Source organism: Xenopus tropicalis, chromosome 1 (assembly GCF_000004195.4).
Source record: "Xenopus tropicalis strain Nigerian chromosome 1, UCB_Xtro_10.0, whole genome shotgun sequence".
Taxonomy (NCBI): Eukaryota; Metazoa; Chordata; class Amphibia; order Anura; family Pipidae; genus Xenopus; species Xenopus tropicalis.
The window spans coordinates 183,655,264-183,671,510 of record NC_030677.2 but is presented as its reverse complement, the minus strand read 5'-3'; positions in this window follow the sequence as shown (position 1 = coordinate 183,671,510).

The window sequence follows — 16,247 nt, the reverse complement described above, 5'->3', positions numbered from 1 at the left end:
CTTGTAATGGTCGCTAGGTTTTATACAACAACAAGAGATCCTCTGCCCTCACCCATTATCAATATATATAGGACATTAAGACATTCGGTGCATTAAGCTACTAAGAAATGTCCTTCCCTTTAAGCAAAACAGGGATTGTTTGTCCATATATTGCAATATACTTCAAGCTGGCCAACTGCGTTAAAGTCATCCCTTCTGACCAGTTCCTACACTGACCTATGCGATTTATTAAGAATTCTACTGCTTCAATATACATTTAACCAAGGGACTAGGTTTTACCTGTAACTTTCTTGCTTTCAAGGTTAAAACCCCCATATGGTTGCCCTTTTATTGGCTCCACTGGGATCACCTGACTGCAGCTGGGAAGGGTGGGAGCTACAACATAGAGCTGGCCACTGCTCCTGTATAAGCTATAGCAAAAAAAGGGAAAGTTGTGCTCAACCACTAAATTTTAAACCATTAGGCGGGGGTGCAATGAGGTTGTGACCACAAAATACATAGAAACAACAACAAGAGATCCTCTGCACTCACCCATTATCAATATATATAGGACATTAAGACATTCGGTGCATTAAGCTACTAAGAAATGCTAGGTTTTATACACCAAACCTGTTTTACCCACAAGAAATATGTTAAATTAAAAGCAATTATAATTGGGTTGGTAAAAATAAAATAGAGCAAGAGTCATACATTGTATTCAGCGGAGCAGTTTAACCAGGAAATCTAGATGGATTACATAAAACCACAGATGCGGAGAAAGAGAGACTTTTGATATCAGATCTGGTTTCATGTATCTGTGTTAAGGTGCGTTACAATGTCCTACTGTCTAATGAATGAAAGGTATGTGGGACTTTCCAAGATATCAGCGTTTCATTGTAAACCTATTTTTATAAAAGAGGAAAGCTTTTGCTTTTGTTTCTGGGACCTGAAAACATTCCTAATTAAAGGAAACATTTTTTTTTCTGCATAGGGAGAAAGAAAGCTGCAAAGGTTTGTTGCTTTATACACTGATACAGAAACAAGCCTAATTGCCAGTGCTGGAAACAACAAAAAGGCTTTATACTTTTTTTTTTCAAAATGAAAATACATTGGTAATGGCTGCAGGGACCGACTGCTGAGATAAAGAGATGTCTATGTGGGTAATTCAGAAATAAAACTTGTTATTTAACTTCCAGCGAGTTGCTTTCCTTTCATACAATATGGAACAGCCTACAGTTTTGCAGTATTTTGCTATACTCTTATATCTCTTATAGATGGTACTTTTCAGCGATTCTGCCCTGCATTTTGTTGCTTTAATATTTTTGGAATGTAACTGTTAGGAACCCAAAAGATATTTAACATTTTATCCATCTTTGCTATATACTAGGGCTCATTTACATCCACAAGCGCAGTTGCGGTCAGTTAAATATAAAATCACTTTCATTTAAGGTACAGTATGTAAGCCCTTTTTGGCTGTTAAAGGAACAGTAACACCAAAAAATGAAAGTGTATAAAAGTAACTAAAATATAATGTGCTGCTGCCCTGCACTGGTAAAAGTTGTGTGTTTACTTCAGAAAGTCTACTATAATTTATATAAATAAGCTGCTATGTAGCCATGGGGGCAGCCATTCAAAGGAGAAAAGGCACATAGCAGATAACAGATAAAACACTATTGTATTCTACAGAACTTATCTGTTATCTGCTATGTAACCTGTGCCTTTTCTCCTTTTATCCAGCTTGAATGGCTGCCCCCATGGCTACACAGCAGCTTATTATATAAATTATAGTAGTGTTACTGTAGCAAACACACCAGTTTTACCAGTGCAGGGCAACAGTGCATTATATTTTTATTACTTTAAAGCTCTTTCATTTTTAGTGTTACTGTTCCTTTAAGCAGACAATGTCGAGCTTGTTTATAGAGCATTGAGTAGACTGGATTGTAATCTATTCTGGGCCTTCGCTGTGTGGAAGGATAAAGGGGGAGGTAGTGCAACTACAACTCACGTAAACTGTGTGGTAAAATAATAAAGAAAGGGCACCAGAAGGTTTGTGCAGCAAACGCAAACAGAACCATTTTATTGTTAGGGACAGGCTAATTGAAGGTTCACCTTCCAGGGTTTTAATACCTCATGTGGTCTGGATCCCATACAGCAGATCTGGATCAGGGAGAAGACTATGCCTGCTACCCTTGTCAGTACTGCGGCCCCTTCACTCAGGCAAGCAGAGCCGTGCATCTAGGCCTGTCTTACTGCTAGGGATGTAGCGAACCTCAAAAAAAAAGTTCGCGAACCTGTTCGCGAACTTCCGCCGAAAATTGCGAATATTCGCGAACTTTGCGAACCCCATAGACTTCAATGGGAAGGCGAACTTTAAAACCTAGAAAACCCATTTCTGCCCAGAAAAGTGATTTTAAAGTTGTTTAAAGGGTGCCACGACCTGGACAGTGGCATGCAGGAGGGGGATCAAGGGCAAAAACCTCTGAAAAATTGACACACGCCGTTTTTCGAAATGATCGGTAATTTTGCGACTTTTTCGTATTTTCCGGCGCTTTCGTAAAGTTATCGTAAGTTTTGCGACTTTTTCGTAGCTTTCGTACCGTTATCGTAAGTTTTGCGACTTTTTCGGATCTTTCGTAACGTTATCGTAAGTTTTGCGACTTTTTCGGAGCATTCGTACCGTTATCGTAAGTTTTGCGACTTTTTCGGAGCATTTGTACCGTTATCGTAAGTTTTGCGACTTTTTCGGAGCATTCGTACCGTTATCGTAAGTTTTGCGACTTTTTCGGAGCTTTCGTAACGTTATCGTAAGTTTTGCGACTTTTTCGGAGCTTTCGTAACGTTATCGTAAGTTTTGCGACTTTTTCGGAGCATTCGTACCGTTATCGTAAGTTTTGCGACTTTTTCGGAGCATTCGTACCGTTATCGTAAGTTTTGCGATTTTTTTCGGTGCCGGCGAACCCAAATTGCGAACATCATGAAAAGTTCGCGAATTTGCGGACTTGCGAACACCCAATGTTCGCGCGAATTAGTTCGCCGGTGAACAGTTCGCTACATCTCTAGTAGGGACAGGGACCCAATAAGGGCTACACTTCCTGCCTCTCCTGCCTTGCACCTCAAAATGACACGCAAGGTAGAGGTGTCTCCATCTGCCCCTTTTGAATTGAGCTTGGCCTAACACAAGCTGCATTTGATTCAGTGGGCAGTGGCAGGTCTCTTCTCTCTAAAACAGAGTTCATAGGCCGGTGGCTATTCGTACACTGCACCAAGAGGACTATTTTTGCACTTTCCACACTGTGTGGGCCATTATAAAGGAGCCCAACGTTTTTGGACACCAAAGTAAAGATTTACAGGTATGAGTCTGAAGATGCACCCAGTAGCTTCCATTTTGTCTTCAGCTGACTTATAGCACATGTTCGGAGCTACTATCAGCTGGCTGAGCTTAGGCCCCATATCAACATGGTTGACCACACTTTACTCTAGCCATTATTCTTTATAGTACCTGGGTACTTTATATTAACAGTTTTTGTGGTGTAACATAGTTATATGCGTTAGTAGTATTTGATGTGAAGTGAGCATGTACTGGCTTACTGTTGTACATCTATAACAAAGAATGAAAGTGATTAATTGCATAATATCCTTTGTCTGTGTGTGTTCGGTTTCAAGTTGCCATTTATATATATATATATCAGCTACTATAACAGAGCATGTGCAGTGCCCCCAGCACATGAAAAATGGCCTTACAGTATCAAAGATAAAGATCTGCTGTGGGTCTGAGAAATTATTGTTATAGGGCTACTGAACCGCTGGACAAAATTCTGCACAGCTAGCCTACATCTGATTAAGGCTTTATTTTTCTCTTAAAATGTAATGTATCAGAATAAGGCCTATTTACTGCCTCTGAAGTTTGATTTTGTTCTGTGGCACACTGAGTTACTTATTCATATTATAAGTAGCACATTTATTTTAATTTGTATGTTTTGTGAACGTTAAAAATTTGAGCCATATGGAAAGTTTCAGTGGTTCTGTATATGTTTCCATAATCTTGGAAAGTTAAATTTTCCCTTTTTAACACGGGTAATTCAAATACATTTACCTAATTAATTAGTTCTCCACTTTGAAACCAAATTTGCTTAATGATGCCTATTAAATGCTAAAAATCTAAAATGAACATCTGCTGCTCTGCTTTACCTTGTTTCCTGTATTTAGTGGTATTAATTAATGTTTAATAAATGCGTCTGTGCATTTTCATAGCAGGGAACTAAAAACATAATTACATGAAGGTTTTTGAAGGTACAGGTATGGGACCCCTTATCTGAAAACCCATTATCCAGAAAGTTCCAAATTATGGAAATCTCCCATAGACTCCATTGTAATCAAATATTTCTGATTTTTAAAAAAACGATTTCCTTTTTCTCTGTAATAATAAAACAGTACCTGTACTTGATCCCAACTAAGATATAATTACCCCTTATTGGGGGCAGAACAGTCCTATTGGGTTTATTTAATGGTTAAATGATTCCCTTTTCTCTGTAATAATAAAACAGTACCTGTACTTGATCCCAACTAAGATATAATTACCCCTTATTGGGGGCAGAACAGTCCTATTGGGTTTATTTAATGGTTAAATGATTCCCTTTTCTCTGTAATAATAAAACAGTACCTGTACTTGATCCCAACTAAGATATAATTACCCCTTATTGGGGGCAGAACAGCCCTATTGGGTTTATTTAATGGTTAAATGATTCCCTTTTCTCTGTAATAATAAAACAGTACCTGTACCTGATCCCAACTAAGATATAATTACCCCTTATTGGGGGCAGAACAGCCCTATTGGGTTTATTTAATGGTTAAATGATTCCCTTTTCTCTGTAATAATAAAACAGTACCTGTACTTGATCCCAACTAAGATAGAATTAATCCTTATTGAAGGCAAAACAGTCCTATTGGGTTTAATTACTGTTTAAATAATTTTATTAGCAGACTTAAGGTAGGAGATCCGAATTACAGAAAGACCCCTTATCTGGAAAACCCCATGTCACAAGCATTCTGGATAATGGGTCCCTTACCTGTATATAAAAACTAGAGCCTCCATATCATCAGGAGGTTATTTAATATTAGTTGTGTGTCGAGATTGGGTCTATCAATGTAAAAAAGTGTGAATTCATTATCTTACTCGGGTTTTTCTTCCACAATCTTTCCCAAGATCAAGGTTTTGTTTTTGAAAGAATCACTTAAAACCTGATTAGATTTTTTATTTTTTGAAAAAAACTTGATTGTTTGAAAAAAAAAAACAAAAAACGCCCGTCATTAAAACAGTAACGATAGGTGAAAAAAATGATGGAACAAACACGAGCAAGATACAGAACTCGTACTTTTTTACATAGAAAAGAAAGAATAAATCAGCCCATCTTTTGATGTGGAGAAAACGTTTTGTACACCTCCAAACTTCTTTAAAAAAAAAAAAGCTACTAAAGAAATGAAAATGTAATATTATCTATATGTCATGGATATAAGAACATTTCTAAATATCGTATATACTCGAGTATAAGCCGATCCAAATATAAGCCGAGGTACCTAATTTTACCTAAGAAAACTGGAAAAACATATTGACTCGAGTATAAGCCTAGGGTGGGAAATGTAGCCGCTACTGCTAAGTTTCAATAATCAAAATAAATACCAATAAAATTACATTAAAGGAACAGTAATACCAAAAAATGAAAGTGTATAAAAGTAACCCTGCACTGGTAAAAGTTGTGTGTTTACTTCAGAAAGTCTACTATAATTTATATAAATAAGCTGCTGTGTAGCCATGGGGGCAGCCATTTAAAGGAGAAAAGGCACAGGCACATAGCAGATAACAGATAAAACACTATTGTATTCTACAGAACTTATCTGTTATCTGCTATGTAACCTGTACCTTTTCTCCTTTTTTCCAGCTTGAATGGCTGCCCCCATGGCTACACAGCAGCTTATTATATAAATTATAGTAGTGTTACTGTAGCAAACACACAAATTTTTCCAGTGCAGGGCAACAGTGCATTATATTTTTATTATTATAAAGCTCTTTTATTTTTTGGTGTTACTGTTCCTTTAAATGAGGCATTTGTGGGGTATATGTTTTTGAATATTTATTTCAAAGAAAAACAGTAAACTAGCTCTGTAAGTGGAGAAGAGGGTCAACAAAAACAATATGGTATCAACAATGATACCTTGAGAGTACTACCCCTTAGCTCAATCAGCAACCAAGCTAAAACACAAAGAGTTAAAGTCCTTCAAAACTATATATAGTTTCTATAGAATATAAAGTGCAATGTCTAGTGCAGAATGGGACAGGTGAGGATGGTAGATGAAGATTAATTTGGGAGTGGGCCAGGGCACTGGAGGGTCTGGTTGCGGGTGGCCTAATTTGCACACAAAGGGCAGAGGGTGCTAGTCTGGAGGGACCCATGGCATCCGACTCGAGTATAAGCCGAGGGTGACTTTTTTCAGCACATTTTGGGTGCTGAAAAACTAGGCTTATACTCGAGTATATACAGTAATATACAGTAAAGTTATTCTTTAGACTCCTCCCCTCAGTAATCTTTCTCTCTGAAGGAATCGGAGTCAGATTTCATCATTGGTGTGCCTTTGCCTAGAAAATTAATTATTATCACCCATCAGCACAGATATTCCATCTCATTTATTTGCTGGATAATATGAATTTTAAAGAAAGAAACCATATAAAAATCTGATTTCCTATCACTTAAACATGCAGATGTTTCAGGCAAAAATTGCCTTGTTTTTTCCCCCACAATGCAGTGTTTTACTCGGGTTTCCAGCATCATTTTTGCATGTTTTTTTTCTCTTTTTAGTACAGATGTAGGACCTGTTATTCAGAATGAGTGGGACCCAGGACCTTCCGGATAAGGGATCTTTCTAGAATTTGGATCTCTATACCTTAAGTCTACTAAAAATGTAAACATTTTATAAACCCAATAGGATTGTTTTGCCTCCAATAAAGATTATTTATATCTTAATTAGGACCAAGTACAATGTACTGTTTTATTATTACAGAGAAAAGGGAAATAATTTTTAAAAATAAGAATTATTTTCTTATACGAGTCTATGGGAGATGGCCTTCCCGTAATTTGGAACTTTCTGGATAACGGGTTTCCAGATAATAGATCCCATACAATAGTTGACTTCAGTAAGTCCTATTTGTGTAACTGTATGTGGATAAATGCCCCCCTGGTTGGGTGCCCAGGATGGGATTTAAAAGAATATTTGTTTCTGTCATTTTAATTCTTAATTTTAATTTTAATTGATTTAATCACTTTTTTTCCATTGAACCCAAAGGTATAGGGAAATATCAGTCAGCTGGGTATGAAACTGAACACTGGTTGCCCATTTGTACTTGTGCTAAAAAATGTAAACATACATGTAATAAACATAGAAGGCCTAAGCATAATGAAATCAACGTAAAAAAACCTTTTCCACACAGACTAGACATCTATTTATTTTTCCATATTCTTGTCCTTTTTCTTGTATTCTCAGCTTTCTCTTTGCTGCCATTTTGCTGTTTCTACTATGTGATTCCTTTATTATTATTATTATTATTATTAACATGTATTTATAAAGCGCCAACATATTCCGCAGCGCTGCACAATAAGTGGGTTTCATACATTGGACATACAGAGTAACATATAAAGCAATCAATAATCGATACAAGAGGTGAAGCAAGCCCTGCCCAAAAGAGCTTACAATCTACAAGGAGAAAGGGTTTAGACACTCCTTTGGCTTTTTTCTCTCTTAGGGCTGTGGCACACGGGGAGATTAGTCGCCCGCAACAAATCTCCCGTGTCGCGGGCGACTAATCTCCCCAAAATGCCATCCCACCGGCAAGAATGTAAATCGCCGGTGGGATGGCATATGCGGTGCCACGATGTCCCGGAAATCGCGGAAGTTGCCTTGAGAGGATGCCATCCCACTAGCGATTTACATTTTCGCCGGTGGGATGGCATTTCATGGAGATTAGTCGCCCGTGACACGGGAGATTTGTTGCAGGCGACTAATCTCCCCGTGTGCCACAGCCCTTATTGTGAGTTTATTTTGGTGGTATACTCAATGCTGTATCATATTTGCTTATTCCTGGAAAAACAACAGCAGTTTGGTCACGTCTTACTGCAGTTTTATTCGTTTATCTCCTATGCCTACCCCCATAGTAAACACCCAGGCATTTTATTATTTACTACACTGTAAAGCTTTAGTGTCTGAGATTTCATTAGTGAGTCAGTAAAAAAAACCAGGCAGGAATATAGGAATCGGAAGCATTAAACTGTAATACTCACCAGGACTAGTTACCATGCAAGAGAATTTTCCCACCATCACTGAAAAATTCAAAAGAGAAATTAATTGAAGGTTTTTGTAATTGTAACAAACATATTCACTGATTCGCTGACTGAAAGTGCATAGAATGCTGATTTTTAGACACTTGTTTGTGTCTTTGTGACTCTGCGTGAAGAACAAAACGTTTTGTTATTACATTGTGCATTTAAGTGCAGCTTCTTTTGTTTAAATTCTTGCCCCATTCTGTTTTATGATATAGAAGTGCTGTAGTAATTTTGCCAATCTAATTAGTTGGCTAGGTATAAAACTAGAAAGCGAATGCACTCATGGAATGTTTCTTCTAAGTAAAAAGTAATTGAATCCTTTAAAAGTGAGTGGTAATCAGCTTTAATTCTTAATGTGTCCATAAATATGTATATTAAAGTCTATTAGAGTCCATTTATGGGACATCAAGGAAAACTTTAACATGATGTGGCCTGTGTTTTATTCAAACAGCAAAACAATTCTGTGCCATAATTAGGAGACACCAAGTAAAACTCTAATGGGATGAGGCCTGCGTTTTATTCAAGCAGCAAAGCATTCCTGTGCCATACTTAGGGGACACCAAATAAAACTCTAACGGGATGAGTCCTGCGTTTTATTCAAACAGCAAAGCATTCCTGTGCCATACTTAGGGGACACCAAATAAAACTCTAACGGGATGAGTCCTGCGTTTTATTCAAACAGCAAAGCATTCCTGTGCCATACTTAGGGGACACCAAGTAAAACTCTAACGGGATGAGGCCTGCGTTTTATTCAAACAGCAAAGCATTCCTGTGCCATACTTAGGGGACACCAAGTAAAACTCTAACGGGATGAGTCCTGCGTTTTATTCAAGCAGCAAAGCATTCCTGTGCCATACTTAGGGGACACCAAGTAAAACTCTAACGGGATGAGGCCTGCGTTTTATTCAAACAGCAAAGCATTCCTGTGCCATACTTAGGGGACACCAAGTAAAACTCTAACGGGATGAGGCCTGCGTTTTATTCAAACAGCAAAGCATTCCTGTGCCATACTTAGGGGACACCAAGTAAAACTCTAACGGGATGTTGCCTGCGTTTTATTCAAACAGCAAAGCATTCCTGTGCCATACTTAGGGGACACCAAGTAAAACTCTAACGGGATGTTGCCTGTGTTTTATTCAAACCGTAAAGAATTTTTGAAGAGAGATTTTTCACATTGCAATACAAATTTAGAAAAAAAAAAAAAAAACTGAGCTCTAACCAAATAAGTAAACTTCCTGTCTTTACCAGGCCCTTCTATCAGAAAGGGGGGTGTACAAAATTTACTAGCCCCATTACATACAGTTCAGTTTGTCAGGGCAGGTCTAAGGATATGGTTTGTTTACTAGCCCACCAGCCTAATATCTGCTGCCAACATACCTTCAGTAAGATTGCAGCCGCAACTTGTTTATGAGTATTATATGCATTTAAACCAGTAGGTCCAAGTCAGGCATGGGCCAAAAAACCCACCCACTCTTCTCCTATTAGACTTAGTCAATGGTTTCCTCCTTTCCCAAATCAGACCTTGAAAAGAAAAATTTTCCCAGTAGCCCAAACACCTACATTTCTGAAGCCATTTGGACAAAACCATTTGGACAAAAATTACCTTTTTCAAGTTATGGACAGCACTTCAACCTCCAATCTTCTTGTAATGAAATGTCATATGATTGGCACAGACCAACGTTTCAGGTCTACATTGACCCCTTGAAAAGGGTCAATATGTAGACCTGAAACACTTCTGTATTGGTCTGTGCCAATCATGTAAATACATGCATTTTATTAAAAGATACTTGCCTTCAAGAATCTTCTCCCACCATCCCCAGATATGTACATACAAGCATACACACTATATGATGTTTATTACCCTTTTTTAATGTGCTATTTAGAGTCATATCTTTCATCATTATGTCTTCATTTTAGGGTTCTTTTCACTATTTAATATATGTTAATGTTAAAGAACTCAAGGCTCTATAAAAAGCTTGATGTCAAAGCTCAATTCAAAGAGCTAATATTGAAAAAAGCAAACAGAATGGTACATTTCATATCCTTGACCTGTCATGCGTGTTCTTTGTCCTTTCTCGAGGCAAGAATCTAACAGTAATTACATTAAGATTTGTCAGTCTTTTGGATCATTAACAGTTTAATAACGTATGGAATTTCTTTTGCAAGAAATGTTATCTGCCTAATCACTTTTTTAACCTGTGAAGCTAGCAGATCCAGTAGCAAGCCAAGTTCGTAGGCCGCAAGCCATGCTCTTGGAAGCTTTATTAATATTACTCATGGCACTGTAATGATACATCAGTTATTACATTTTAATAAGGATCCATCATATATAGATTTCCAGCTACAACAGTCAAACACAAAGCACTCTATGTTTTATACAGATATTAATTCCCTGTGGTACCTAAGGAAGAATGGACATTTGTATGGGGCTGAAAATTAATCACATCCTGAGCTTTAAAATGAACATTTGCAGCTTAATAAAGTGACAAGTACATACAGTGAACCCTCTGTTACATGGACTAGAGGTATCAGTTATAATTTAATCAGTTATGGCACTTGACTTTTGTGGCAAAAGCAAAGCTATGCAATCTATAAAGTAACTGCATACCCCTTGCTTTGTCAAACGTGCCAATATCTACCATCAACTAAAAAAACAAATGTAAAAATTGAGGAGTTGCAGTGCTCCCTTATATATTGTCACAAAGAGAAAAAAACCTACCCAAGCATATCTTCTGTTATGCCTTCAGTCCTAATATCTTCATACAGTAACTAATATCCTTCAAAGACATTTTTGATTGAAAACTCTCACTGAAACTGTACCCTATGAAGTGGCAGAAATATGCTTTTTCCCTGTATTGCTACATCACGGATTTACCTAAATGAGCCCAAATAAGGGCAAAACTTACACATTTTTAAAATGACTTTGCATTACCGTGCATTGCCTTAATCATTACTGGAGCTACAGTCTGTTACACAATGATTCAGCCTATTCTATATTCCGGTATAGATCTCCATCACTTCATGAACAGAACTTGGGAAGAGAAATCCTTGTTAAGATGTTACTGCACCTCCTCTGTCCAACTCCCTATTCACAACAGCCTTAAAAGTACATATTTATATTTCTGTAAATGTTTTCCATTTTTTAAAATGTTATCAGGGGTGTTCCTGTATCAGCTGTCCTAGTAAACTATTTTTATATAAAAAACAGTATATATATATTGTGGAGTTAAAAATATAAACTCTTACATTTGTTCTATGAAGAAGTGCCCTTTACCATCTAACAATAAAAAATTGCTCTATTCCCATTTTACATTTGAATAAATGTCAGTCAGTACCACTAGGGGGCACATTTACTTACTGAATGCGTTTTTTTCGTAATGATTGGTATTTGGCGATTTTTCGGAAAATTGTCAAAACTTTTTCGTTGCCATTCCGAATGTTGCGCAAAATTTGGCGATTTTTTCGTAGCGTTACTACTTGCGCGAAAAGTCGCGACTTTTTCGTAGCCTTCGCGCCGAGTACGAAAGATTCGGATTCATTCAAACTTCAGTATGGTGACTTTTCTTGGGCCGGGTTGGAGCTGCAGAGTGCCATTGAGCCCTATGGGAGACTTTCCTTGGGCCGGGTTGGAGCTGCAGAGTGCCATTGAGCCCTATGGGAGACTTTCCTTGGGCCGGGTTGGAGCTGCAGAGTGCCATTGAGCCCTATGGGAGACTTTCCTTGGGCTGGGTTGGAGCTGCAGAGTGCCATTGAGCCCTATGGGAGACTTTCCTTGGGCCGGGTTGGAGCTGCAGAGTGCCATTGAGCCCTATGGGAGACTTTCCTTGGGCCGGGTTGGAGCTGCAGAGTGCCATTGAGCCCTATGGGAGACTTTCCTTGGGCCGGGTTGGAGCTGCAGAGTGCCATTGAGCCCTATGGGAGACTTTCCTTGGGCCGGGTTGGAGCTGCAGAGTGCCATTGAGCCCTATGGGAGACTTTCCTTGGGCCGGGTTGGAGCTGCAGAGTGCCATTGAGCCCTATGGGTGACTTTCCTTGGGCCGGGTTGGAGCTGCAGAGTGCCATTGAGCCCTATGGGAGACTTTCCTTGGGCCGGGTTGGAGCTGCAGAGTGCCATTGAGTCCTATGGGAGACTTTCCTTGGGCCGGGTTGGAGCTGCAGAGTGCCATTGAGCCCTATGGGAGACTTTCCTTGGGCCGGGTTGGAGCTGCAGAGTGCCATTGAGCCCTATGGGTGACTTTCCTTGGGACAGGTTGGAGCTGCAGAGTGCCATTGAGCCCTATGGGAGGCTTCCAAAATCATGCTAAGTCTGAAAGTTTCGCCCGCCGCTTACGAGCGCTCAATACGAAAAAGTCGCGACAAGATACGAGCGCATCGTAATGGCTACGAAAAACTCGTGTTTTTTCATGCAAATCTTATTGGTAACGAAAAAGTTGCGTCAATTTCCGAAAAGTCGTAAAGGCACCGAAAAAATCGCAAAAAATACGAAAAAGTCGCAAAATGTTCGTTTTCCAATCGGAATTTTTCCAATTCGGATTCGTGGGTTAGTAAATGTGCCCCTAGGTCTTTACTCAGATTTATCACAATTTATTGAATGTGAACTGAGGATACATCTCAATGAATAAAAGATTGCACATTGTATAGTGATGTTTTCCCCCAATTAAAATGCACATTAGTAAACAGAAAGTGATTTTTTAGCTGAATGTTAGCTGATTCTATAAAGCATGAAGGCAGGGGAACATTAATTGTGGGATCACCCATAATTCTAATTCATTATCCATTCATTCTTTTGCATCATTAGATCCTACAGGAGATGCTTATTCATTCACACATATCCTTTGTTATCAATTCAAAGGCTGAGCTACAACATTATTATTATTATTTTGATAAATACATTGACAATGCTCAATTGTTTTTTTTATTTTCCAAACCATCTATGAAATGATTTATAATTATTTTTAGCATTAAGTAGATCTTGGTTTTGGTTAAACACATGTAAAAGAAGACTTCTAGAGGATTTTTGTTTTTTCTGAACATTTGTCACTGGTTAAACTATAGATAATATTAAAACAAAAGTGCCCATAGTAACGTGTATAAATATGCAGAACTGCTAGGGCTGGAAGAGTGAAGTATGGCATATCCAAATATGTAGCCGCAAGGCATATAGAAAATTGTTAAAATACTCCAAAGCTAAACTTACTGCAATATATTATGCACAATGGAGGGTTTCACCGGCTAAGCAGACAGATACAAACACTATTATTCAAAAATACACCTTAATAGTCAGTCTATGTCAGATATATCAAACTAAATTCCATTTAATAATACAGCAAGAGCATAACAAATGTTGGGATATGAGATTCTTTGTAGGAAGTTATTTCAAAGGGTTCATTATTTTTGCATAAAACATCACAGGGAAAATATAGCTCTGTCTTAAATTTGTTATGGCTTTTAACCTTGAAGGGGAAAAAAAGACTCTTTGAGCCGTATGAACTCCTGAATTATAGTGAAGACACATGAATGCTTAAGGGAACATCCATGATTAATGCAGCCGGCTCTGAACTGGCTCAGAATGGACGGGATTTCACTCCAGGAACAGTGGGGCAAGCAGTACAGATTTAACACTTACACTGAAATGAAATATATGAACCTGCTACAAGTGCATTAGTGGAACATCTAAAGTTGTATAGGGAAACTGCTGAATGTAATTTGTAAATACTGTATATTATACATTTGTTACACAAGTTGTAATGTGATATATTATTTGCGTACACAGTGGAGATTCAGATTTTATATAAATTCTGTTCTCTAAGAAAACATTATCAGAAAGTTCTAAAGATATATAAGATAGTATAAAGCTCTGGGTGGCAAAACAATCCTGTTTGTTTAAGATTTACATGTTTTTATAGGACAATGAAAGGCATAATGACTTGGGGGTGCCAAAATGTTCGGCAGCCTCTAGTGATTGTTATTACTTACCTGAGACCCTGGGTCAGTGTTCCTATTTACTGAAAACTACTCAGCCCAGGGTGCTTCTGTAGGAGCACCTACTGGGGGGGGGGGGGGGTGCCCATCAGAAAACCCAACCAATGGCCCACCACTCCGGCCTTAGTGGGCCTCACAACACCCCCCCCAAGCATTGTGAACAAGGGCTTCTATCTAAGATGCCTTGCAGCATTGACTATCTAACCATAGCTCACAAAATCCCTAAGCTGTGATCAGAAACTTTGGGGCCCCACACAGGTTATTTATATGGGGGCCCCCATGAACACAATACCAGTATTTTTGCCACTTCCTTGTATGTGCAATATAAACAGCTGATTTTACTGATTTATAATAAGCAGTTCATAGAAATCGTTCCATTGATTGTGCTAATAACATTAATAGAAGGTCAGTGGAGTTTGCCTTAAGTTTAACCCTTTCCCAACTACCTGCCCCTGCTCTGTGTTGTGTCATTGCTTGATATGGAAGTTACGTAAGTTTTTGCATAAGTATATATTATAAGTATATCATTTAATAAATAGATCCCAATATAAACAGCTGTTGTTACGTTATGTAAGTTTCTAGGCAAGTTACGTCAATTTTCGTCAGTTTTTGTGGAAGTTAAATAAATTGTTTTTTGTGCAACTTTATACATAACTTTCACAATTTGCGTAACTTTTGCAGGCCCCCTTACAGAAGAAGATTACATGGGGCCTGGCACAACACTACCCCCTCTCCCCCTGATAGCAGCTCTGGCCCTGAGCCCTTGTTTTGTAAGTGACTGTCTGGAGGCTTTTGGCTCTCCCACCCATGGTACTTGGGCCATCACCCAAACTGCTTATATTATAATTTACTGCTTGTCTGTGCCTGCCATGTAGGAATAGAAAACTGTGCAAAAATATATAAATATATACAGGTATAGAATCTGTTATCTGGACCTGGAAAATCCTTTCTGTAATTTGGATTTCCATACCTTAAATCTGCTAAAAACATTTAAACCCACCAATATGGGTTCATGCAGCTTAGTTGCCATAAAGTACAAGGTACTGTTTTGTTATTAGAAAGAAAAAAGAAATCTTTTTTTTTTTTTTTTTTAATTAGAATGATTTGATTAAAATGCAGTTTAATAGACTATAATTGGTGTAATTCTGTGCTTTCTGGATAATGGGTTTTCGTATGAGGGACTCAGACAGATAAGTAACAAGTGGAACCATCTACAGTGGTTGGGGCATTAGCCGATAAGAACTAAGACTGAATCCGATACTGTCCTATAGCCATAAGACATTGGATTTGAAGATGTTTAAAGGAGAAAGAAAAGTAAAAACTAAGTAAGCTTTATCAGAAAGGTCTATGTAAATACAGCCATAAGCACTCACAGAAACGCTACACTGAGTCTTCTATCAAAAGAAACACAGGAGGGCTGATTCACTAAAGCAACTTAATTTTTATCACATGCTTTTTTGCGTTAAAATAGACGCGGAAATTAATGCACAGTTTACTAAAGTGCGTTAAGTCGCACATCACATGCGTTAATTTATTGCTTAGTTGTTGGTTAAACTCTTTATGTTATTGGCAGGCCTTGATTTGTGGCAAGGCCCTGGCCTAGGACGACCAGACTTTAGGGGCGGCATACCACCCAGATGCATCTAATTTAGCTTGGAAGCAGTGGGAAGTGCAGGAGACCTTGCACATCGATCCCCGGGGCTCCGGAACCAACTACTGAAGTGTGTTTATGCGCACAGCTACATATGCATGAACAGAGGGGGCGTGGCACTCAGGGTCGGGGGCCTAGGGGCACCCCTTATGTAAATCCAGGCCTGGTTGTTGGCAATTTGAGTTGTGCAGAAAAGGGCACAGAACCTCAACAGAATTGCTGAGGTTTATTTATAATGAGGCATATGCAATTTGCACTATTAAGGG